At 39.2% G+C, this 25,152-nt stretch overlaps 1 long non-coding RNA gene across 5 annotated transcripts in view; it reads right to left on the minus strand.

The window, feature by feature from the left end:
* LOC109143969 overlaps positions 1–19,558 on the minus strand; it is a 69,819-nt gene extending 50,261 nt beyond the window's left edge. For 4 of the 5 annotated variants that reach the window (XR_002044437.3, XR_002044432.3, XR_002044436.3 and 1 more), the window contains exons 1-3: positions 19,513–19,552; positions 18,541–18,648; positions 13,849–13,921 (exon numbers count right to left, since the gene is read on the minus strand). This is a non-coding gene — a long non-coding RNA (uncharacterized LOC109143969). Of the gene's footprint in view, positions 1–13,848; positions 13,922–18,540; positions 18,649–19,512 lie in introns of all 5 variants that reach the window. The other variant, XR_002044434.3, reaches the window with a different exon arrangement.
* Positions 19,559–25,152: the final 5,594 nt, after the last annotated feature.

A 25,152-nucleotide genomic window follows, 5' to 3' on the forward strand; every position in this document is an offset into this window, starting at 1 on the left:
GCAACAAGGCTCATTGCTCATGTTCTCCTTGGTCTCTGCCAGGACATCCCAGGTCCTTTTCTGCCAAGCTGCTTTCCAGGTGGCCCCAGGACTTTGCTCTTCCCCTGGTTTAACTTAATGAGGTTCCTGTCAGCCCATTTCTCCTGGATGCTGAGGTCCCTCTGCATGGCAGCACCACCCTGTAGAGGATCAGCCACCCCTCCCAGTTTTGGGTAATCAGCAGACTTGCTGAGTGTACACACTCCCCACTCTGCTTCATCATCCAGATCCTTAACAAAGATGGTAAATAGGGTTGAATTCAGTATTGACCCTTGGGGCGTAACTAGCACTGCTCCTTACAGGCCATCATCTAGACTTCATGCCACCCTGTCATGTTTGTTTTGCCTGTATTTCTTTTCACACTTGCCTATAAACTTTACACTGACAAGAAAGACTTAAGAAGGGAAAAGGGGTGAGGAAAAAAAATCAGCATCTCCCACAGAGAAATTAAACATGATAATCTTATTCTCTATCGCATTATGTTTGTTATCTGCTAGACATTGCTTAATACCGCCATGTGGTCCTTGCCTTGTCTCTCCCTTTCCAGGCCTGGAGTTGACAAAAAGACCTAGGTGGAGGAATACTACCTCCAGGAAAATCCTCAGAGATCAGCATAGGCAAGCATAAATCAGGAGAACCTTTAACACACTGTATTTTAGAGTAAGGGCCAGTCTAGCCCATCCCAATACTAAAGATATAATTGGGATAACTTAGTTCCATCAGGATCTCATCTGAGCTTGAGGACCAAACCTCTGCTGTTAGTTCTTACACACAACCACTGCCTTGGTACAGCCTCTTATCTGGCTGAACTTTGCAAAACCATCCTATCTGGTAGGAAATGCAGGGTATAATTTTAAGCCTCTAATGGTTTGGTTTTGGAAATCTTGCTCCTACTGTATATGCAATCAACACACCTGTGACTACCTGCTGTCATCCTAAGTGTGCCTTTTTCTCCTAAATACATAACCATAACAAATTTACATCTGCTGCAGAAATGCTTAAAGCTGGCATGACCTGGATTTATGGGAGCAGAGCCAGCAGAGCAACATGAGAAATGTGTTCTGCCCAGCTCTAGTTAATATTCTCAATCTCCCAAGATTTCTGAATGTCATCCCAAGTATAAATTAGACCACTGAGAGGGTTACATATCCCTGTATTTTTCTCCCTGCCTCTCTGCCAGTCATTTTCAGCAAGCAAAATCAAATCTTTCCAGGTAAAGAGTTGTAACAGATTACATCCACTTTGCAAAACTTACTATAAAAGATATATAGCAATGTAACATAAAAAGTCCAGTGATGGCATAATCCAAAACCTCTCCAAAACTTTTAGTACAAACTGATTTTAAAATAATCCTTTTGTCTTTGCAGAACTTGAAACCTTTTTCAAGGAAAGACTCTTCTAATGGGATAATTTGACATTTTGGATGCACAAGCCATGTAGTTTTCCTCATAAATTGAATTGAAATGTTCCTTGTATGATAAGTCTACATTGAAAGAGTATTTGTGGTACAGGGTTACCCAAACCAGCTCTAAACAAATTAGTCTGGGCACCAGCTGCTGTGTAACTCTGTTAGCCAAGAAGTCCATCAAGGGTAATGAGATCTGCTGAGAGGCAGCCAGCATTAACTTATGTAAAGTGTCCTGTTGCCGTGGCATTCTCTTATTCCTAATTTGATAATTTTACTATTCTGGTGATTTTCAGCAGCTAAGTATCTGTAGCATATACTTGGAATATTGTTTACGTGTATGTAGGCTTTGGAACTAAATAATTCAGAATCAAATTTAACTCTAGTCTGTGTATTTATGTATATGGAGTATAATGAACAGAATCTATTTCATATTAACAGCCATTTATCTCAGTGAAGCTAATTGCACTTCATGTGAAGGGAAGTATGGAACCTGAACTTACCTATCAGAATATTATTGAAGATAATGTGGAACTATCTGGCAAACTCACAGCTTCCATAAATACACTTCCTAATATATTTTCCAATGAGAGGCTATGAATATTTTGGTAGGGGAAAGGTGAAGTAAAGCCCTTCTCATTCTAAGATTTAGTCTGGCAGGAAATTGAGAATACTATGCCATACATGACTTACATAAAGACGTGTGTTTTATGCTGTACATACACCTTGGACATTGTAAAAAGGCAAGTTTTCCACTGGGTGTTCTTGGGTACTTGGTGAGAATATAGTAAGTGTGCTGCAGACCTCCCAGGCTATTTTTTGGGCTTCTCTGTGGCTTGGTGTATCATATCTATCCTAGCTTTTTATCCCAATTGAATGGCAAAAGCTACATCTGCACCAAAGCAGAAATGTCTTTTTTGAGCTTCAGCTAAAAGTGGTAAAATCAAGGTGGTCCTATAACCTGTGAAGGTCCCAAGTGAAAGTCATTTAGTTGAAACTTAGTGGAGACTCATACATACAGAAATAACATTTTTTAAAAGAAGAGCCTTTTAACTACGAATGTTCTACAATAATTTTCTTGGTATTTGATTTCTCTGAATTTAAAGCTATTGGCAAATGTTTTGTGGACCAGCAGGAAGGAAGCATATGTATGGAAAACAAATTGTCCTGAAGCTGGTCTGTTCTATAGATTCTTATTGAGTATATAGATCTAACCTACAGATTCTCATAGAAAATGTAATTGAACATAGAAATGACTAAAAAAAGGGACATTTTTGTAATATTCTTCCCTCTTACAGACACTCATCAGGAAAAAAACCCCCCATCTTCTGTAACGAAATACATATTCTTCTCAGTAATAGGAAAGAAAGAGTTAGGCCATGAGAAATATTTAGTTATTTCTTATGCACTGAGATATTACAGTGACTATTGTCCATCAGGAGCCCCACTAGATATAACTGCAGAGTTAAAGACAGACAGACTTCTCTCCCAGATTAGTAAACCCCCCACAACTGCTAAATGTTTGGCCTTATGAAAAAATCTAAAGCTGTATGGGTGTTACATGCAGAAACATAAAACTCCATGACTTCTCTGCCTCCAAACAAAAAAATCTACTTATACTTAAAGGAAAAACCCCATTGCCATGCATTTGAAATTGAGTGCTGAAAATCACTAGTCTTTTGGAAAATGCAATTATGTGCATCAAAAGTGTGTGTGGGTGTAAGAGCTTGAGAGACAGAGCCACATGGCATGGCTGTTTGCAAGTCCTCCAAGCTTTTTCCATTTGAATTCTTTTACATCCCAGAAACTGTTCTCCAGAAAAAGTGGCACCTCCTCTTGGCATTTCTAATTTGACACATTAAAAACATAACCAAAATTTCAAATTTTTGCACAATATTCAAAGGATGAGAGTTACATTAGCTTTTTATCCAGGACAATCTGAATAAAAACTTACTGCACAGTAGCTTTTTAAACTTTGTTGCAATAAACTCCAGTGAAATAACAGAATTCTCTTTTTGAACTCAAGCAATTTATGTGTTATGAAGTGTTGAGAATAGATTAATAATTTTTGAGAAAGGGACCATAATAACCAGTTATTCAGCTGTGTGAACTCTCAAATACCACAAGCTGCAGAACACACCCATGCAGTCCTTTGTCAGGTCATGTAGCACAAAGTTAAGCTAAAGCATACTTTTCAAAAAGGTGTATTCTAATAGGTTGAAGATTTTGAGTGTGAAAAATGCCAAACAGTCCTTTGTAAAGTCTTCCAATGCTGGATTATGGTCTCCTTTCCCCCATTAAAGATTACTGCAATGAAATTCCTATTATGCTCGTTGTTCCCTGGGATAAGAATACCTCATCGAGTCAGGAAAAATCAAACTATTTCTCACACTTGCATAAGCAGTTCTTCAATTCTGTGCAATTTTATGACTACTCATGGTATGATAGTGTTTGGCACATCATAAATATCCAGAGATTATTTCCAAGGTGCATCCAGCCCTTGCACACAGAACGGCACCACAGGCTAAGCTGGCTTCACTGAATGAATGGAGGTAACACGAGCAGCACTAGCAATGGCACAAGCTTTGTCCAGGCTTTCCCACTACTGGGAACACATCCTGGGGCTCTGTGGCATCGCTCTGCTGGATGCCAGCCCAGACACAAGCCTGTGCCTCTTTATCTCACCACTGTTGCAGCACATGCTGCTTGGGTGATGGCGAAGGGGTGCGGGGTCAGGACAAAAGTCAGTGGTGACACAGAGGTTCAGAGCACAGACAGTGAATGAGCTCTCTTGCCCTGGGAGCTTTGCTGACTGCCTGTGCCAGTGTAGCTGTAATAACCAGCACCACTGGCTGGAGGGAGAGCTGGGAAGTGACCAGTTTCTTCTCTCTTGTTCCTCTTGTCTGCTTGCCACTGCTTACTTAGCTTTCTTCTGGTGGGGGAAAATCATGGACTGGTGAATGGGCTCTCTCTTACTGGGGTGTCTGGAGAGCTGACTGCTCAAGTGGGCACTGGGATGTGATGCTGGTAGTGCTACTCTTTATGCTGGACTTTGAGCCACTTGAGATGTTAAATCTCATGAAAATTGGAGGCGCTCTTGCTCTTGTGTTTAAGACTGATTTTTACCCTACCCTGGTGCCCACCACTAAGGCATACCTGCCTAACCCTAAACATGCTGCATGCCACAATCACATTTTATTTTGTCTCTTGTGGCAAAATAAGGTAGTGTCATGATCTGTAGCAGAAAGATCTGTGCCTTTTGCACAAGTAGATTTTTATTTCTACATTGCATTGAAGGAAAATTAGGTTCACTGTGTTGGTTATATTAACTGTTGTGAATGTAAGGAATGTTTTATGGGAATTTAATAATTAAACAGATTTCAAGGGCCTGTCAACAAGACTTCAGCTCCATAGAGGAGCCACTTGAACAGAGAGTGCTCGCAAATATACGATGAAGTTGAGAGATGAGAACATGGTTGAAATTACTGTACATTAAAACAAAGTAGTCAATAAAAATGCAAACACTCTGAAGTGTTTTAATAAGATTACACTAAATCACCCTCAAACAGCATTCAGCAACACATGTCACAGGGATTCAGGGCTGCTTATCCAAACTCTTCTGTTCCTCACCTTCTCTGCAAGAATGCTAAATCTTTGCAAAGGATTCAGATTTGCCACTCTCTAACTCCTTCTGTATGTTCTTTTAGATTACACTGAAGAAGTCTTGTATATTTAGGCCTTATTGGCATGAAGCTTGACCTGAAGTCATTTTGAATCATCTGCCATCTATGGAGCTGGATGCATGTTTGGCCCCATGGGAGTCATTAACGTGCTGAATGGGGGCTACATAGCTAAGTCACTGTGCGTTGAATTAAATGCACGCCACCTTCTTGTCAAGGAATTAAATACGTATTGCATAGATAACCATGGGATTTTTATTTTGGGTGGGAATTTAAACAAAATATTTTGCATTTTGAACAGTTGCCAAACTCTTCTTCAGCTCAAAACAGTGTAAGCTTTTTGGCTTTGCTTATAGACTCTTTGGCAGCAGGGTTTGGTTTTTTAATTTCTTTTTTTCACTGAAGGCAAAAATCTGATCAATTTATGATCTTTAACAACAAGAAGCTATGAACAGAAGTTTCCTTCAATTTCTCTAGGGACACTGCTAGGTGGCAAAATGTACATGTACAAATATTTCCCATTCATTTCTGCTTTAAGCATTAATTGTCTAATAGTGCAGCACAAATGTGGACAGCAGTTTTGTCAGAAACATTTTCACCATTTCTTCCTTTCTTTCTTTACTTGCTGGGGACTTTTGTTAGCACCTAGAGGTGAGTTGCTCCAACATATCGAGCACCAGCAGTCGTGCCGAGCAGAGCGATGAGTCAGGCCAGCCCTGAAAGGTTCCTGCAGGGTGACCATACCTGCTCACAGCCACCACTGCTAAGAGCAGAAAATGAGCTACAAAATGCACAGGACAGGTTTTCATGCCAGCCTGTGTAGGGTTTTGTCACCTGTCTCAGCCTTTAGGGCAGTATTTCTCAAACTAATAGCTAAAAATTGTTCTGCAAAGGCATAAAGCATTTTAAGTGCTTCACCCCCACTTTTACTCCCATGCTATCCAGAAGGAGGCAAACATTAAGTAGGGAAAAACAGAAATAACCAATTCAAATAACCAACCTCCAGCATTTCAGCTGTTAAATGATCAAGAGTGTTGTTATAAAAGGTGAACACTGGTCTTTTATAGAATTTTTGTTCCTTTAGAAGAAACCAATGGTCTTTGGGGTTTAAAGGAGTTTAAATTGTATTTTCTGGGGAGTGTATCTCTCAAACAAGAATTTGTTAACCGCTTTTTACTAAATATTTTTGAAATATCTCAGAAGTATCCTATAAAATCCATTGTCCCTCAACAGGTTTCTGATGGCACCTGGTGCACTGATCACATTATTGCATTTCAGGTGAAGCTACAGCCCATTCAATCTGACCTCAGTTGCCAGATCAGTCACACACTCTAAAGACTTAGCAGAACTCCTCTTTTGCTGATGTAGCTTTTCAAGATCATATTTGTCATGATCAATGAAACACCAATTTTTATCTCCATCAGCTTTCCCAAGAAGCCAAAATCTCCCTGCTCCCTCTTTGAATGGTGCTTCAGGTTGCGCATAATTCAAGTATTTATACTTTCAGCACTTACAACATTCAGAGCTTCTGTTGCAATGGGTATGAGTCATGTATCTCAAAATCTCTTTCTGGGACTCTAGCCAAACAAGAAGATCTTTATTTTTCTTCTTGCCTTCCTTTTTTTTTTTTCTTGTGCCTCTGTAAAAAGATAAGTCACTATCTGAAAGGAAAATACCTTAAGCTTGAAACTTTGCCCTCAGGTGAAGCTGTTCCACTGTTGAAAAGTCTTGTGGTTTTAAATGTTTAAATAATAGATTAACTGAAGGCCTGCATGTTTCTTAGAAACAGAATGAAAAAATTGGGTTATTTGGGGTGATTCTGGAAGTTACAGAGCCTGAAATTCCTCACAAATAGAGAGGATGAGGAGAGAGGAATGGGGGCAGGTAAGGACAGTGCTCCATCATAACAGAGCAGTTCACTTCACTTGCATGCTGTTGAGAGACAATATCTGAAAAAAAATAGGAAATTCCGATTTTGTTTTGGAATAGTATGTCTGAAAACCAGAAGTTATTATACATCTCATATTGCAAACAAATATAAAGGTGATTTCCCTGCAGCCATGATAATAAAGGCTCTTAAAAATATCAGTTACTCAGAGGAGACAATCTGACGCAGTGAAAGGCAGAAGATTAATCAGAATTGCTATGCAAAACACATTTCACACCTAGTAATCCTGATTTTTTTTAATACAAGTTCTTATGTCCATCACCATATTATAATGGGAAGCCAGGTGAAAGGGGAACTTTCACATTTGCAAATAACAAGTAGGTCTTCCCCATATTGCTTCATAAAAAAAATGTTTTTCTTTTCTATTCTTTGTTTCTCTATTTATGTTGTGTAGCTAATGGTACATTTGAAAACAAGATGAGAAGCCAAGCTTTCAACCCTTTAAGAGCATGTTTAGGTGTTAATAACATTCAGACTTTGTTTAACAGTACATAGAGAAAGGTACAGATAGAAATGATGATGGACAAATTAATGTATTCCCATTAGGAATTGAGGAGATCTAGGCTGGATATATATCTTGTGTCTGGTGGGTTCAGACTTTTTGAAGGAAATCAGAACTCTATTTAAACTTCAACACAAGAAAGCTTGGGGTGTTAGCAGAGTGAAATGTTTACTGACATTGACATACAGAAGTGGATTTTTTCTTCAGTTCTCACGCTACATCTAAAATTGGGAAAGGATCTATTTTAGGTTATTCTTGTCAACATGGTATTATTAAAACCTTGAATCTTGGAATAAATTTTGGAAGCATTACCCATTATACTTGATAATTTGCCAGATAAGGAGCTGTGTGTTTCAGTATTTGAATTAAGTTCAACAAACATATAAAGTGTTAATATATCCTATACTTACAAAAGATAGACTGCCACTAAAAATAAAATGGGTATGATAAAGCAATTTTGTAATTACAGAAAACTGCTACAGATACTGTTCTACTGAAATATATCACTTCACTGTGAGGCTTCACTTCTATTAATTTTTCCTTTCCATACTGTAGGTGCACAGCTTCTCTAGCACTGATAGATGACACCCAGGCAAAGACTGAGTTCCAGAAGGTCTCTGCAGCAATGCAGTGTGGTGATAAACACAGTTGTAACAAATGTGAAAGAGCTGCTCAGGAAAGCAGCACTTTGCAGATCCTGATTTTGATTCAGATACATGCCGCTAATAGTAAATGGGCATCAGTCTCAGCATGCCAATAAGTCAGGTGCAGTTTGAGCAAAGGTCACAGTCTGGCTGCAAGGCAGATGTACGTGAGCCATAAAATGTGCATGTGGCTAAAAGGCAAAATTCAAACTAGTCCAGTTTCCAAAGAGATGAGATCTAACTGCATACAGAGGTTTGGAGGAAGAAGAGATGTCAACTAGGGAAACAACTGATCTGCTGTTGTTAGCTGTACTCCTTTTCCAAAGTCGAGGTGTCTCCTTCAAAATTGTGGGGCAAGTGTCAACAAAAAACCCCATCACCATATTATCCCAGCACAACACCACAGTGTATTTTTCCCAAGTTTTCTTCAGAGAAATGGCTGAAGCAGCTTCCCTGGGAAGTAACTAAAAAACTGATGAAGTGGAATTTGAATTTTATTGTCTACCTTGAAAGGAAAATGGAACAGCATGTGACAGGTATGCATTTTTTACTTTAATCATACTGGGAGATGCCTTGTTCTGACGTTGATATGAGTAGGGAAAAAATGTGATTTTTTTTTTTTTTTTAATAGAAAGGATGCCTATTTTGGCCTCTTTTTCCTTTTAAGTTCTAGTTGCCAGCTCTGGGAATTCAAGCAGGGAATCAGAATGGGGCTCAGTCTATCCTCACAAGTACAAGGTTGTGCCATTCAGGTTGTCTCCTTGTTACACAGGGGCAAGTCTTACTCTCAATGATAAGAAAAGAGTTTCACAGAAAATATAACATCAAACTGCTATGAGTAATCAGATTAATCAGTGCTGGAGGCACTCAGTGGCAACTCAAAGAAAAGAAAGTGTTTTACATGGAGAGGCTTTTCACAAAAGTGCACACATTCCTTTTTATCTGCATGTTTATGGATGGAGTCATGTATTCATAATGCCATGCCAGATGTAGGGAAAAAATATTCATTTTGTTAGTTGTATCTGGCCCAGAGCAAGGAGGATAGAAGTGGAGGAATGGAAGTTAGAATAACTGTAGTGTGTCTGCTGCTTCCCAGACAAAGTTACCTGTAAATTAGGTAACTGACATGTCACACTTACATCTTACCCAGCAATGACTTACTCCTTCATCCTCTGTTGACTTCAAAAAACCTATAATTAGCTCAATTCTCAAATATACTTCCCCTGATTCTATTGTTGCTTTCTCATGCTGGACTCTCCCAAAACACCCTGTGCCAGTTTGAACAAATTTGGAGGAAAATATCCTCTGATAGAAGGCAGGTTACAACCATCCTTCCCCCATCAGGTTCGGGAAAAAAGAAATTTTTTTCCTTGGAGGAAAGTGAAAGAGATAAAACTATTTATTTAACAATCACACAGGAAAAGGATAATAATGCTAAATAATAAAACCTCTCACTGTGGAGAGAAAACCTGGGAAAATTTCAGAGTCCTTCTGTAGGTAGCCTCTCCCCTCCTCCTTGGAGCTGGGACGGGATAGGCCCTCCTCCCGGGCCTTGATGAAAAAAAATCCTCCCGATGTGTTCTGATATTGAAACAGTCCAGAAAAAGTAGATGGAAAAAATCGAAGTCCCAGGAAAACAAAGTTCAAGTCTCCAGAGGGAAAAAAACCTGAAAAACTGGCTGAAAGCTGGCTGAAAAAAGCAAGCAGGGTGCTTCCCTCCTCTGTTGCTCGCTGCTGCAGCTGAACGCAGAGGAGTCTGTGTGTCCTTGAAACACTGCTTTGAAAGTTCTCTTGGTTTTTTTTCTCTCCCCCCTCTCAGGCTCAGTTTAAAGGCATAGAAAGGCAGAAAATTAATTTCTGGGCATAGAGCAGAGATAGGGGATACACATCATAAAGTCACCCCAAGACACACCCATCACAACTATATACCTTAAAGGAAATCTGTCTCAGAAAACCTCCAAGAAGATATTAATCATGTAATAGCCAGGATAGAAATAATTACAGGTCAAATAAGTAAATTTAGACACAGTATTGTTGCAGGTAGTGGTCCAAGGTGTCTGTAGCTCGTTACAGTCATCAAATAAAAACTGATGCCTATATGGGGCTAAATTCTTGCTGTTTTACCACCAACAGAATTTTCTGAGCTGCTGTATTATGAACACTTGCATAGTTATTTATAAATATAAATTGCTATGAACTCTCAGTTCCTTTGCTCTGGCTCCTACTGGAATTACTCTCTGAATAAATGAAGTCTTCATATGTTGGGGAAAGCAGTTTTGGTAAAACTGATGCTGTAAAGGTATGTGACTTCAAACTGACTATCTGAACAAAAAAGTTTATGTGAAAATACAGGCCTAGGATAGACTCAAGTGTTTTGATAGACTTCAATTTCAGAGTAGAGTTAGTAAGCACCTTTGTGCTGTACTTTACTGAGAGGATAAACCTATGATCTTCTACTCGGGTTGTACCAAATTGTTCAACTCAGTTTGCAAAGATAAAGATGTGACGTTTGTTTTTACACTGAGGTGTGAAACATGGTTTAAGATGCTGATGGATGCATGACTACTGCTCTCTAGAAATCCACAATCACTTCAGACTTTTAGTGTTGTGTGTTCAGAATACATATAATAGTTGTTATTTAAGAAAGTGATAGAAATTTAGGCACAGATTTCCTAAAGTAATGTTATCCTGAAGGTGCTGACAGGGAGACTCGATATACTGAGTTGGTAGGTAACAATAACCAGAAAGAGAGCTCCTCCCAGGTAGAGTAGGCTCAAATTACATCACTGGAAACAAGGGGAAGGATATGGGTCTTGCCTTTAAACTCAGGAAACTATCTCATAGTGTGAGCACCTAAGATACAGCAACTGATTCCCTCTGACAATAAGATTTGCAATATAAATACAATTCATACCAGCATTTGCAGTTTTCCTCCATTTATATATACCTGCTGTCTTGAAACACTGAGTATTGCTGTGAATTTATCATCTGATTGCAGAGGTTCATTCCTAACTCCTACAAAACTGAGAACTAAATGCGCTAAAGGATTCAAATTCTTCAAACAATCTTCTGTTTCACGTATTTTCTTTACATTCCCACAGAGGAGTAACATATTTTTATTATTGTACAGTGTGCAAAAAAATGTGTGCGTGTGCATGCAGAGGTATATGAAAACATGTGAAGAGGTATCAGGAGAACAGAGCCCCAAAACTGGACTGAGCCTAAACTCTCTCCTCCAAATCTATTGAATTGTTGAAAAACTCCTGAGAGGATGTGCCACCACCCAAGAGTTGTGCCTCATTTGAATGTTTCTCTTGAAATTTCATCTCTGCTCAGGGTGGAGATGGGGAAGAAGAGGCAGCCACAGAAAATAGCTGTCTGAATGATGGGATGTTAATGCCTTTCAAGCTGTGGCTTCTAAGTATGGAACAATTTTATTTGAAAAGTAGAACATTCTGATGACATAGATAATTACCATGCCCCACAGAGAGCTTTCAAGCTGGTTCTGAAAATAAGCAAATACTTTTAGTTCACTAGTGAATCACAAGTATTCAATCTCACTTTAGGACTTTATCTATCATGTCTGCCTGATGACTGGACTAAGAGATAACTAACTCAGGAGTAGCTCACTGCTTTTGATAGCTGTCTGTTTTAATCCTCACTTAGGGCTCAGATGTATGGTTTAGTTCAGCATAACAGGCTGCCCTGCATCACGAGTGCCCTGTTTACACTTTTGGTCAACAGGAATTAAAAATGCCATGAAATTCATTTCACCATCTTTCACCACTACATTTCTCTCTACCAGGTTCTTTTCAAATCTGAATGTAAATCAACAGTCCAAGAGCTAGATCCCATAAAGTATTTATCCAATGCATGCTAGCAGAGGTTTTTTTTAGTGTTCAGCTCTCAGAGTAGCGTCCAGAGCCTTAAATTTTTGTTCTCTCTACAGTTTATGATGGAATTAAACCACTGGACTTTTGAAAAGCATGTGTGTTGAAGATGGAGCTGTCTGTGCTAGACTGGCACTTCTGTTTTCTTGTGATATTAGTTAGGCATTCAGATAATGACAGAACAAAAGCATCTTGGATGCTTTACCTCTTTCTCATTATAAGGGAAAAGTCATAATGCAATGCCAGCTTCTTACAGGATGCATTGGATTGCCAGATTGACGGTGCTTTAGTAAAATAAAAAATCAAACCGATCACATGAAGAGAACAGACGTAATTTCTAGGTTAAATGTTCAAAATATTCAAAATGTATATAGGAAGCTGGGACTTAACCTTTGAGCTTCTGTCTAGGGGAAACAACAGAAAAATAATCTCTTCCACCTGAAGCAGACCTTACTACCTCAGGTGAAGACTTCCTTTAACAGAGTGCATGCACATGCAAGATTCCAGTTCTATATGAAAATTCCTGATCTCTGGAAAGGAGGCAGATGCATAAAGTGACTGTTCAAATTTAAAAGAATCACAGAGCATATATGACTAAAAGATGAACAAACTGTAGCTCATTTTTCTGAAGCAATGCTTTTAGCTGAATTAGTCATGAATTGTTGTAATATGAAGTGAGGAACAAACAAGCACAGATCATCCCAATGTATGGAAGTAAAATGTAAAGTGCAACCAAGCAAGGTTTACATCTGGTATGGTCTGGTCAAATTTCTTTGATAATAAGTGCCTAATCTCCTACTGAGCATACCCAGAAATACATGTCTATAATTTACCATAGACTTAATGCAAGTTCTGGAAACACCCATGTGTCAGTGTGCTTGGGTAAATGCTGACTGCTCCTGACCCTATGCAGATTCTTTAGTGCATGAGAAACAGAGAAACAGACAAGCATTTTATGCTTACTTGCTCGTGGAAATGAGGGAGATGCTGTTTTCTTTTTTTAATCAATATACAAAAGAAAGCAGACATTCTGTCACCTTATCACCTCTGATTCTGTAGAGAACAATAAATGAAAAAAGATTTCAAATAAACAGACATCAGTTGTTGGTATGAGTCATCCTGATGAATAATGGTGATAATGAGAATGGTATATTGTGTATCTAACATGAAATCTCTATTTCTAGAGAAATCTAGAATAAAATTAAAATCTAGTTTGTTATTCTGCTTTTTAATTATTTTTATCTTCTCTTTGTTTATGATGGGCTTACAATGGCTGCATCATAAATTTCCTTTGTGTACCTGTTATAGAAAAGGTGTACAGGAGGTAAAATTTTAGATAAAATTCAGTACTTTAAAGTTCCAGTACTCCTAATGCAAAACCATCTTAAGCAGTTGCAAACTTTCCCTGGTTTTTGTGAGCTTTCAACACATCCAGTATAGATTTCTATTTAAATAATGCTTTTTTTCCCATTTAAAAATTGAATGGAAAAAACATTGTGCAAAAGGTCTTTGTGCTGGAGTAGTAAATAAGAGGACTTCCTAAGCAAAAAAATAGGTTCCTTTCTTTTCTGAAAACTCTATTCTTGCTATGAAAGTGATTACCTGACAAAAATAGTAGTAGAAGACAATATCAGAGATGAATTCTGCTACCGATCATGTAGTTTGGTTTACTCTAGTCTGTTTTGATACAGGCAGTTTAGACAGAAAAAGACTTATAAAGACAGGATTGTAGACGCTCACGTGTAAACATGCACTGCATTCTTTCCCCTTCCTCTTCCTCTTCAAGTGCCAAGTTGGTAATATCTCTCCAGACCTGTTCAGGAGTAAAAGGAAGACATAACTGCAGTTTAAAAAGAAATTGGTTCAAATGCTAGTGGTTATCTAGTTATGTCTTTTGGCTTAAGTGGTTGCCAGTGAAGTAAGTTTTTTCTTTCCCAAGGCAAGATTACAATCTCCAAAAGCATTTGTGGGGGCCATTAAAATTACTCTGGCTTGACATAATAGCATCTCAGAAGAGATTGTGATTAGTCAATAACACAATAAAAAAGATTGGACATAAAGAAGTGTTCTAATTTTACCTGTTATTTACAGGAGGAAAAGGAAGAAATCAAAGATGTTTAGGGAAGGGTTTCGTTTTTTGCAAATTAGGATTGTTATACCAAAATTCTTGCAGTATAAAATAAAAAACATCAGTGGTTGTTAGTTGTCACAATAGTAAATTTATACACAAGAGAAACAGGAAAAGAAAAAAATAAATTGGTTAATAACCGTATCACTTTGAAATTCTCCTGACCCAAAGATAGTGATGTGTAAAATCATTTGTTGCTATAGTAAATGTCAGTTTGGTACTAGTAAGCATTTAATCAGCTTTCTGCTTGATACATTTAATCTGACTTCAGTGTTTTACTTGAGAAACTAATACATTACGTGGTTAAGTGACTGATGATGAATTCAGGAGAGCACAAGTGCCAGTCACAAAGAATCAGGTCTTTTTAGTGCCCACATTAGCTTGACTCCCATGAATAATCCTCTGTCTAGCAGAAGAAGTTAAGTAAAGCCATTAACTATCCTCAGCAGCTATGGATAACCTCCAGCAAACCACCAAAACCAATAAACACAGGTGGTATACTTCGATATGTTTGGTCTAATACAGAACTTTCTCATATTTTCTAGACTTACTCATTTATGGAAGCAAACTAAGTTCTCTCTAAGTTCTCTTCTAATTCAGAACTGTGTGTCTTACTGCCTCCTTTTCTGTTTCCTAATTTCAGACTGCATTATTCACCAGTCATGCCTGGACATCTCTTCCCCATATCATCAGAGGACATGGCACAGCCTGGAAGAAGAGTGGCTCCCTCCATGGTCAAAGTGGCACAAAAGAGCTGGTTGGCATGAGCTCAAACAGATCCAATATGTGCCACCCCTGTTTTAGAAGTGGATTCACCAGGAGAGTGGTGATGTGACCCAAGGTCACCATAGAAAATGGTGCTGGAGCCAGCAGCAGAGTGGAATTTCCTCGCTGTCATCTCTGTGCTGTCCTCTCGCGTCACCAATTGCTCAGGTCATCCAGACCTGCAACCTGGCAGTGTCCCTTGCACTAAATAAATAAAATGCAAGCAAAACCGTGACAGTGGCAAAGCCAAACACTCCAAAGTGATGAGGTGCCACAACTAAGGTGGCCTTTGCCTGCAGAATTAGATATCTTATGTGCACATAAGTGTGCCATCCACTCATCTATCCTCACATCTATCCACACATATGTATGCTTATATTTATGCTGTAGTTCTGTCTTCAATTACAATGTACCATATAATTTTTGACAGCATTCCTTAATTATAGAATTATTACAAAGCCATATGGTGGAAACAGAGCACAACTCATCCCTGTGGCCTCATGTCTACTTAACAGGGGTCACTCCAGTGCTGGAAGGTTATCTACTGCTACCTTGCTTAAAAGGCACTTAATTACTCTTAACAGGGTGTAAAGGAATGGGTGAATTAAGTTCTTTTCTTTTTTTAAAGACATCAATCTCTAACTGCATTGTCGTAGTTACAGCTGGGGAGTTTGAGAAATGTACTAGTGAAATATATTACTCAGACGTGTGATTATGATTCATCTGGGAGCTTGGAAAAGAAAAGATGCACAAGTTCTTCCTCAGACCCATCAATTCTTCCTTTATTACTTTATTTGAAAGAAAACTTGGACAACCCAAAAAATAATTTGATTTTATGATAGCCATAGGAAGAATAAAAGATGTTCTTTTATACCTACCCATGGCAGAACTACAGGCTAAAGATCAATTTGAAACAATGGTTTTCCTCACTTCATTTGCTAACCATTTCAAAGGCATTACATTCCCATTTCTTTCAGGCAATCGTAGATTCTGGGGCTGGAAAATTTGTTCTCCTACTAAAGCAAGATACTCTTAACATCTTTTGTCTGGCAGTATCTAGTTATCAAGTACTCCAAGAAAGTTAAAAAAGGATTGTGCAATTGATAAACAATCCACCCTTGAGGGTTTCAAAAGATTTTTCCCTGGCTTGTGGGATGGCACATCAAGGCAGCAATACTAGTGTTTTGTTTCCTCCTTAGTAAGAGAGTTCTGGACGTTTCCATGATGAATAAACACATCAGTTCCTCTTTAAAATATTTTTAAACCCTCAAAATATTCTAAACGCATCCTTCATAGATGTTGTCATAGCTGACATATGAAAAGTATCCCTGGGCTATCCAATGTTGTAAATAGTTTTTTCCTCCTCTTCTCCCCAGTCTTAGCTATTTTCTGACTCAGACTCCAGCCATGCACTTTCCCACGCGCAGGCATGACCTGGGACTTGACTACATGAAGCTCTTGTTCCTAGTTTGTAGATTTTACCTATTAACTGTGGGCTCCTCTGCACTCTTCACAGCAGGTCCCATTCCAAAGTGTCAGTGCCTCTAGGGCAGGGGTAGTGAATAGTGCAATGAGTAGGCAGTCTGCTTAAAGGTTCTTTTCAGGGCAAAATCACTGCTGGTAAAAAATACCTGTTTAAAACCAAAATATATCACCCCTATTTTTAAGGTGCCTGTCCACCCTTTGCATGGGGATTTTGCAAAGGCCAGCATCCTCTGTGTGTTCCCACAGGGTCTCTGTCTTCCAGCTTGTCTCCTTGCCACAGCTTTTGATCTACTCTGGATATTCCTAAGTGATTCACCAACATTTAATGGGGATTAGGATGTTTTTAATTGTTTATAATTGTTTTGACCTTCTGCCTCAGCTGAGATCCTGGAATTGTGCCATTGCACTCCTTCAAGCAGGAGTGGTGGATTAGGGCAAAGCAGTTTGTAGAAAGAGGTAATTTTTTTTTATTGGCCCAATTACTGTGGATGGAGAAAATAGTTATCTTGCAGGAATGCAAAACCTTGTGCAGGTCTGAAATGAAAACTTCAATCTTCAAAGATAAATGCATGTAGAGAGCAATTACTCTGAACTTAATTTCTTTATGTTAACAAGTTAAATTAACAAAAAGAAAAGGCAGCTGGTGGTTGTGAAATGGAGACAGTGTCTTAGCAGAGGGAGGGGTGATAAATTGTTAGCTCAAAAATTTTCATCTACTTCATGAGGTTGTTCCAGGAGCACAGTGGCCTCGTACAGGAGATGACTATCAACAACCATTTGACTAAGATTCACCATGCCAAATACACAGTAGGACTTATGTCTGAGAATGCTACAAAAACCTGGAAAATTATTTCCTTTAACTAACCACTCCAAAACTATGAGCAAAAACAAGAAACAGGCTAAAATGAAGTGCTTCTGAAGTTTCCCTAACCATTTTACAAGACTCCAAAATGCTATAAAAATAACCAAGACAGGTACTGAGCACAGGAACCAACACAACAGCAGCTGCCCCAGTCTCTACCTGATAAAGAACCATTCAAACATCTTCAGCCAATGAAAAATCTGCTAATCAAAGGTGAACTGTCTGCTCCAAAAGCCAAAATGTCTTCCTACAGGTACAACCACATAAAATGCTGGTGTATGGGGAATTAGAATTACTTTGTTGACTCTTCTCCTCACATTTCTGTAACAAGCCAGAAGTTAAGTCTAGTACTCATTCTCATAAGGCAATTTCAAGAAGAAGACAAGGAAACATGTTGAGTCTGAAGTCTCAAGACAAAATCCCCTCCCTGGCTGCTCTATCAACTACTTACAGAAGAGAGCCAGAAGAGAAATAACAAGCCAGCCATCATTATAATTTTTTCCTGTCTCAGAAAGAATGTCTGTCCTAAATCACAAGTAGTGCAAACGTGCAATTAGATGACCCTATGACTAATAAAGTCAAGGAAGACTGTGCAGAAAGTAACATTTTCTCTCCAGTGAACCAGTTAGTGACCATAACTTCCTACCCTCTGTAGTACTGTCATATCCACCATGTTCCACACTCTGACAGCATCCTGCTTTGTCCTCAGTATGGCCCCAAAATGAGTATCAGCTTTCAGTGCTCCAGCCCATGCAAAACAAATGTAATCTAGTCCATCCTCACCCCATGTAGCTTCATTTCTGTCAATTTTCTTCAAAAAATGAGCACAATACAAGCATAAAGATAATTTTATTACATCTTGACTTTATCAGGATCTACCTCAAAAAAAAATTAATTGGGAAAAGGTAAAGGAAAATAAAAAGAGATCCAAATCTTTTTATTACCAAGGCTGTGCTCTATCTCATATATGAAATCTTTATCATTTGCACTGAAAACATAAATCTCATCATTGATTTTTATTAAATTCAATAAAAATTGCCCCTCCATCAAACTCTCTTGAATATAACTCCACTGAAATCACCTTAGATAATGATGAATATCAAACTACAATTTACAAGTTGTGGTAAGACCCTCACTGATAAATATGCTTGTCTGAAGAAAATCAGCCACTGCTCAGTTTTTCAAACCTTACCTCATTTGCTGCAAAAAGATCACTCATGGACATCACTTTAATTATTTAGAAGTCCTTTCCTGGACAGGAGTGCTCCTTGGGCAGGTGGTTGGCTGTGAGTTAAAAGAACTGAAAATAATGTCAAGTGCTATTGTTACCAGCATAATTTGGGACCTATATAGTCAATCATTAACAATTTACAATGTCCTAAGTCAAAAGAAAGCAGAACTTCCTCCTTTCATATAGCTGCAGCCTCACTAACTTCAGCCCCAGGAAGTTACCCAAATACTCAGCAGGTACCGCTGTATTTGAACAGCAAACACTGAGTTTGACAAGACGTTTTCTCACAACCAAATCATCCTTGGATCCTTTACAAGGCATTTCTGCAGCCCATCCACTGTGCCACATTCCATCCCAGACACAACAGCCAACACTGAACGACTGTGATGCACCTGGATGAGCTCATGTAGTCAACAAAGGACGGAAACTTCCATCTTCCAGTGGGGGATAATTCTCTCAGTGCAGACAAACCACCCCTGAGATTTTTGGTGTTATCCACAGAGACAAAATGAAACACCAAAACAGGAGAACAGGTACTAGAAATTCTCTCTCACAAGTACTAAGAGTTTAAATTATCTTTTGAAACCTGTTTTTATTCAACACATTCCACTCCAACATAATCACTCTAATCTTGATGAGGGATAAATATATTTCTCACTTTTGTCCAGAGTACTAAATAAGCTTTTTGTCTCCACAGGTACTTACAACACTTTTTTTTCTTTTTGTTTCAGACAATCTAATGGGTTAATTTCATCTTTGTGCCGATTTGGTCAAATTTAGAAATATATCCTCTGAGAGAAGGCAAAACCACCCCTCCCCCACCAGGTTCAGGAAAAATAAATTTTCCTCGAAGGAAAGTGAAAGAGATAAAAATTATTTATTTAACAAACACACAGGAAAAGGATAATAATGCTAAATAATAAAACCCCTCACCCTGCTGAGAGAAACCTGGGAAAATTTCAGAGTCCTTCTGTAGATCTCTCTCCCCTCCTTGGAGCTGGGATGGGGTGGGCCCACCTCCAGGGCCAAGGACTCGGTGGAAAGTCCTCCCAATGTATTCTGAAGTTGAAACAGTCCAGCAGAGAGAAAAGGAAAAAAACTAAGTCCCAGGAAAACAAAAGTTCAACTCTCCGAAGGAAAAACAGCTGAGGAAAAAGCCCTGCCGAAAGCTGGCTGGAAAGAAAAGCAAGCCGGGTGCTTCCCTTCCCTCTCGCTCTCCTGCCGCAGCTGAAAAAAAAACATCGCTATCTCTGTGTGACCTTGAACAAGCTGCAAACTGCTTTGAAAAAGTTTTGCTCAGTTTTTCCTTCCCCCTCTCAGGCTCAATTTAAAGGCATAGAAAAGTACAAAAATTAATTTCTGGGCATAGGGCAGCGATATGGGATACACTTCATAAAGTCACCCCAAGACAATCATCCACAGCTGCTGTTTCTATTTCAGACCTGAAGGGGGGCTGTGTGTCCAATCACTTCTTTGTTGATTCCAGCTTTAACAGACTAGTCTAATGAAACATTTCACTTTTCCCCACAGACTTTGATTTAGTTCTGCTGTTAGAACATCATGGTTATGCTACTTCTGCAATACTCACACACAAAAATATTGTGAGATCTCTGTATCCATGATATTCTTACATTTCAGCTCCATGGCTGTCACGCAGACTGAAGTTCTAAACTGAACTATTTATGGAATTATTGTTGGACTTGTGGGCTCCTGTGATCCCTGCCTGTTTTATTTGGGTTTAGCATACATAGGAATTTAAATGTTTCATAGGCAGGTCTTTGCCTGGGGTAGTGCTGCACAGCCCTTGGGCCACAGTGTGGCTCTGACAGCTGACAGTGGCACCTGGTTTCAGGCTGGGAATCTCTGCCCCCAGAGCAGCCTGTGAAGCCAAACTCACCCAGTGCCTTCTGGAACCAGCAGCTGTCAGAAACACGTTCATTGCAGAAGCAGTGAGAACATAATCACATCCAATATCTATTTAGTGTTTTCCTAAGTAACAAACACTATGCTTGTATGAAGCTGGTAAAACTGTTATTATCTCTGAAATGGGAAAACCAAGGCATAACGCAGCCAGAAGCTTAAAAAAAAAGAGCATGAAATTTTTATCCAAATAGCTTGGTTTTCAGAGATAATAGTCACTCAAATCTCCCACGGAATTTGTTTTTAAGATGCGGAAGTCAGAATGAGCTGCAGGTGCTCAACACCTCTGAAGATCAGGCCAGTCCTCATGGGTGACTAACTGGGAGGGGGAAGTGTTTGAGATGGGGTGGCAGGTTGCATCTTGCTGAGGCTCATGATTTTCCCAATGTGGGCCAGGTACACATGACATTTCAGTAACAGCCTGTTGAATGTATTGCTTCTCATCCCAGTGTTAATTTGTAGGATCACATTGTCTCTCAAAGCAAGATTTTATTTTCCTAAAGAGTTCTGAACACAAGCCTAGTTAAATCAGTTAACATACTGTTCTCTGTACACACAAGAGAGCTGAATATCCTTATTTTTTCTAATTACATAAAACCAGTGTTCAGGAACTATAGAGCCACGTGGTCCATGGAATACTGCTTAGGAAGGGCACACATCCTGCCAGTGATGAGGGAAACAGCAGCCTGACCTAGTGCAGGCTCATGACTCCCTATGACTTGTGTCCATTTTCCTGGGGCCACTGACCCTTACCCCCTTCTTCCGTGTGGACTGGTACCAACATTACATTCCAGAGAAGGAAAATGCTTACACTGTTTAACAGAAAATAGCCAAGAAAACTATGAGGCAGGTCTGTGTCTGTTACCTCTGCTGCCTGGCAGTGGGGGATCTCCACCAGACAGCCTAGTCCTAGGAGTGAGCAAGATAAGTGCAGGGCTTTTTCCAGTTTGTCACTTGGATCCAACCAAGTTTTGTGGCTTGGAGTGTATAAAGGAAATTTGATGTACTGTGTTTAGCTTTTGATGGATTTGTTTTTTGTTTTGTTAATTTGACTGTCAAGGTTTTCAATAGCATCAACAGCAGTAATTTAGCTTCTGTTACCTGTTGTGGGTGGCTTATGCAATGTTAAATTATTTCTTTCCTGCAAAGCATCCAACTGCCAAGATCATAAGAATTACACAAATTAAATAACTAAATGAGAGGCTTTTCAAGGACTCAAAGAAAATTCAGGGCTTTAGTATTGCTCAGAAAAGAGCAGAATGACAGGAATAAAGCTATTAGGATATGATTTCCTTTCAAAGCAAATTCCATGCAAATACTACCTCCATCTAGAAGTGTGTAGGTGCCTCCACCAAGGTCACGGCACTCTGTTGCTAAGCTTCATGTATATGAGACGAAAAAGAGAACACCTCCTTTAAAAAACCATCTCCAGTCCAGGAGACATTATCAGCTCTGCTGTACACAGAGAAATCAAATGATCTGTCCAGCAACAGGACCTGACCTCTGCCTCAGGTGTCATTGTGTCTCCTTTTTCTTCCATGTGCTCTTCCTTCTCATGCACAACCTCTTCTTCCTTTACAAGGAAGACTCTAACCAGAAGTCAAACCCGAGCCCTTTTTCATTGCAGGACTGCCAGCAACTTAGACTTTTTCTGAAGTTTTGAATTTTCAAACAATAATTATGCCACTCTTCATTTGACATTGCTGCTTCATTAAAAGGATGCAGAATCAATGCAATTTGTGGTGATTCCAGCTCTGGGCTCTCTGAGGGTTTGTAAATTAACTGTAGTTTTTTCAACACTGCTGTAGCCCTCTGTCCAGTTCTGCTGGCCAGTCAAGGGTATCCAACATGTTTTAGCTGAAGCCACTGTTCCTTAACAGATCTTTACATGCTGGGACGTGGTAGGATTTGGAGTGAGAAATGAAACTGTAAACAAATCCCACTGTTCCCAGATGGCATGGCTTAAGACTGTCATCTCCATCTTGTCAAATCTCATTTACTTATTTTAGCTTAATGTACAGAAAATACATGATTAAGATTTTCACATTTATGGAAATAAGGGAAATTTAGTGTTTGGAAAAATTAAACCACTCTTTATTAAACACATGAAAGATCCAGTAGTAACTGTAACAACAGAGATGGGGTGAATTACCTCACTAGAAATGAAGAGATAATTCAGTAAAAGGGCACATGTAGTAGAGAAGAAACCTATCACTAAAAGACAGCCAGATATAAGACATGGTGTCCTGATGGCACTCTTTATGGGCCTCAGCTATTAACCACGCAATAGAATGGGGAAAATTACTTTTCTGCAAAATTGTAAATCAGTTTTGTGCCATCAGATGAAATATTACGTGATATTCTGAATTAGTCTTTAAAGTGACCCGTCTCAGATATACTCATATCAGGGGTAATAGTAGAGCTCTGTGTCAGGTGATACACATTCAAGGAAAATAACTGATAATGATGATGATCACTTCAAAAAACATATGGTTAAATCATACACAGATATATGCCAGTCTAGATGTAGCTTGACAGTAAAATCAGCTATTGTGCAGGGTGTGAAGAACATAAAAAATATTTAAAAAATTACTAACTTTACAAAGTGCTGACAAATAAGAGGAGAAAAAGTATGGGCACAGCGTATCTGTTGCACAGGTCACCATTTATTGCTGTATCTTTTAATGGAGTATTTGGAAATATAACTGCAGCTTGTAAAGGAACTGAGCACAGAAAAGAAGTTCTTTATTTCTTGCTCACCTTGATTTAAGCAGTGTTAGGGTCAGTCCTCTTACCAGTGCTGAAACACAAACATGCTGTTGAGGAGGGAGGAAAGCCAATTTCTCCCTCCAGTTTGCTCAGGGTGTCAGGTATGGGGTTTATGTCCCAGAGCATTCAAGTGGTGAGGATAAGGTAGCATCTTGTTTCAATTCATCTTCCCAGAGTGGCACTTCTCAAGCACTTTGGAAGTGTAACCCACTTTTGGCTCGTGCCTATTCACCATTTTTGCTGGCAGCTGCTCATCTCCAAGGCAAGGCAGTGGGAATTGGCTGGAATTACTGGCTGCTAGTACTGACACCCGTTTGCTCACTCTGGTTAAGCTGAGCTGCTGCTGGCACTTAGAGGTAGTTAGCAGCTATCCAACTAGTTGAAACACTTGCAGCCCAGAAATAAAAAATCTGTTCATGCTAAGAATGGAACTGCAACCAGCTTAGGAGGAAACTGTATTGCCACAGATATATCTCATCTAGCACTTCTTGAGCTATTTCAGCCTGTATGTAGTTACTCATCCAGGGCAGTCCTGGAACTGAGGTGTAGCCATGGTGTTACTGACCTTCAAGAGACTTCCTGGATCATTTGCTCTTATGGAGAACTATGTGGAGAAGTTACATGCAGAAACAGAAGTGGTTCTTCTGCTATCACTGGAAGGTTGCTCTAGTACCTTTGTCATTAGAATCCTATTGCTGATTTCCAGTGGTTTGTTCTTGTGCCAATGCTCAAAGTTACTATTTTTGTGTGTGTGTGTTTGTTTTAGAGGCTTTTTTCATTTCTGTGGGCCCCCACTCTCCTCTGCCATACCTATTTATAAACAACAATTACATGCCCTATCCACTTTCATTTTTCTGCCATAAATAAATGAAGTCTTTCTGTCATATTGTCCTGATTTTCCATACTTCTGAACATACTTGCATTGTTAGATATCTGCAGCTTTTTCTGGGGCTCATCTGGCCAGAACTTGATATGGACTCCTAGAGGAGAGCTCTACCTTTTAGAGCAGTCTTGATATTTTCCTGTTTCCACTGGAAACACCATGTGTATTGTGCCCTGAGGTGGATTTTCAGTCTTTGTTGGTTGGTGAAGCAAAATTATTGGTGATCAAGTGGTACATCCAGGACCCTGCCTGTCACCTCCCATTTGAGAGTCCAGAGATACATGTAAGCTGTACAAGTAAGATTTCTGGCAGTGGATGAGGAGTCATCTTGCACTAGGAGCTGCACAAAAGGGGAAAAAAATCCAACTAGTTTACCATCTATAAACCTCATTATTGCAAGCTCTGCTTTTCCATATTTTGGAAATGGAAAAATGGGTAACAAAAAACCTGGACTTGATTCTTTTGGCTAGATGAAGTATTTTTCCTCTTAACATGATATTTTTTAGTTAGAGTCTTGCTCTGTGTTTGTTTCTTAAAGCCAAATACAGTTTTATAAAATGACTGTGTCCTTAAAATTTGAGCCACAGTTGATATAATTTTTTATTTGAATGGATAACTCAGACCCTATTCTGTATTGTATGAAGGCAGCTTGTGTTTTTTGCTCACAAAACTCATAAGTGATTGCTAAGTCACTTCACTTCTGTATGCAAAATCATAGTCAACAGCACGCAAGAGTAAAAGACTGTATGATTAGGAAACTGTGGTGTTGGATTTGATGAAGTCTCAAAAAGATGTCACCTACAAAATATGTCTTTGAAGCATTCTGTCCAGCAGCAATGAATTGTGCTGTGGTAGGCAACACGCTGCCTGCAGGTTGAGGGAGGGGATCCTTCCCCTCTGCTCAGCACTGGTGAGGCCACATCTGGAGTGCTGTGTCCATCTCTGGGCTTCCCAGTGCAAAACAGACATGGACATGATGGACAGCATCTCGTGAAGGGACA

The sequence above is a fragment of the Corvus cornix genome, chromosome 1 (assembly GCF_000738735.6).
Source record: "Corvus cornix cornix isolate S_Up_H32 chromosome 1, ASM73873v5, whole genome shotgun sequence".
Classification (NCBI taxonomy): Eukaryota; Metazoa; Chordata; class Aves; order Passeriformes; family Corvidae; genus Corvus; species Corvus cornix.